Raw genomic sequence first — 1,754 nt, 5'->3', positions numbered from 1 at the left:
ATGAGGGTCGTGACAAGTGATGCTAAAGAAATAGAGAAGTAAAAAGCAGGCAATCGTGTTCACTCATTTTTAACGCAACGCACTAATAAGCACTACGCAACGCTTCATTCTAGACATTTTGAAGGATTCGATACTTTTTTCTAGTTAATTTTATGGTGCGGTAACTGATGAAACTACATAATTTTTCATCTTGTTTTCCAAAGTTGTAAGTTTTCCTTATCTTCTTCCTCGGTCGCCTGTTTCCGTCCGACACACACACACACACACACACACACACACACACACACACACACACACACACACACACACACACACACACACACACACACACACACACACACACACACACACACTTATTTGATGATAGAAACACTTTACAGTTTTTCTTTTTTTATAAGAGTTATTTTTATTGCAAGTTTACTGATGAAATAAGAGGAACTACATAATTATTTGCTTGGCTTGAGATATTGGTTACGTTTAAAGTTTCCTTGAGGTATTGATAAGGTATAGAATTTTCTTCTCCGCCTACACACACACACACACACACACACACACACACACACACACACACACACACACACACACACACACACACACACACACACACACACACACACACACATTCAATGACAGGGATGTTAATCGATAGAACAGATTGGCGTGGCTTTCCTAAGGTCATCCAGTCCCCAGTACATGTATTAAACAAAACCCCGACTACCTGTAATATAAAGCCTGTGCAGGTGACTGAGGGAGCGACTCTTCGTTATACCTTTCAGACTTGATGTTCCTGCGCGTGCTTTGGAATGGTATTTGCGTAACGTTCAATGTTCTTCAGTCTTAGTTATCGTGGATGCTTCGTTAATTTGCTTCTGCACTGACTTGCTTTCTTTTTATAGGTATAGTATATGCTTTTACACTCTTTAAATACGTCTGTGTGTGTGTGTGTGTGTGTGTGTGTGTGTGTGTGTGTGTGTGTGTGTGTGTGTGTGTGTGTGTGTGTGTGTGTGTCTGTGTCTGTGTCTGTGTCTGTGTGTGTGTGTGTGTGTGTGTGTGTGTGTGTGTGTGTGTGTGTGTGTGTGTGTGTGTGTGTGTGTGTGTGTGTGTGTGTGTGTGTGTGTGTGTGTGTGTGTGTGTGTGTGTGTGTGTGTGTGTGTGTGTGTGTGTGTGTGTGTGTGTGTGTGTCTGTGTGTGTGTGTGTGTCTGTGTGTGTGTGTGTGTGTGTGTGTGTGTGTGTGTGTGTGTGTGTGTGTGTGTGTGTGTGTGTGTGTGTGTGTGTGTGTGTGTGTGTGTGTGTGTGTGTGTGTGTGTGTGTGTGTGTGTGTGTGTGTGTGTGTGTGTGTGTGTGTGTGTGTGTGTGTGTGTGTGTGTGTGTGTGTGTGTGTGTGTGTGTGTGTGTGTGTGTGTGTGTGTGTGTGTGTGTGTGTGTGTGTGTGTGTGTGTGTGTGTGTGTGTGTGTGTGTGTGTGTGTGTGTGTGTGTGTGTGTGTGTGTGTGTGTGTGTGTGTGTGTGTGTGTGTGTGTGTGTGTGTGTGTGTGTGTGTGTGTGTGTGTGTGTGTGTGTGTGTGTGTGTGTGTGTGTGTGTGTGTCTGTGTCTGTGTGTCTGTGTCTGTGTCTGTGTCTGTGTCTGTGTGTCTGTGTGTCTGTGTGTGTGTGTTTGTGTCTGTGTGTGTGTGTCTGTGTGTTTGTCTGTGTCTGTATGTGTGTCTGTGTGTTTCTGTGTGTGTCTGTGTGTGTCTGTGTCTGTGTGTCATAAT

This window comes from Portunus trituberculatus, chromosome 41, assembly GCF_017591435.1.
Source record: "Portunus trituberculatus isolate SZX2019 chromosome 41, ASM1759143v1, whole genome shotgun sequence".
Lineage (NCBI taxonomy): Eukaryota > Metazoa > Arthropoda > Malacostraca > Decapoda > Portunidae > Portunus > Portunus trituberculatus.
The sequence above is the reverse complement of the archived record's forward strand: the minus strand, read 5'-3'. Positions refer to the sequence as shown.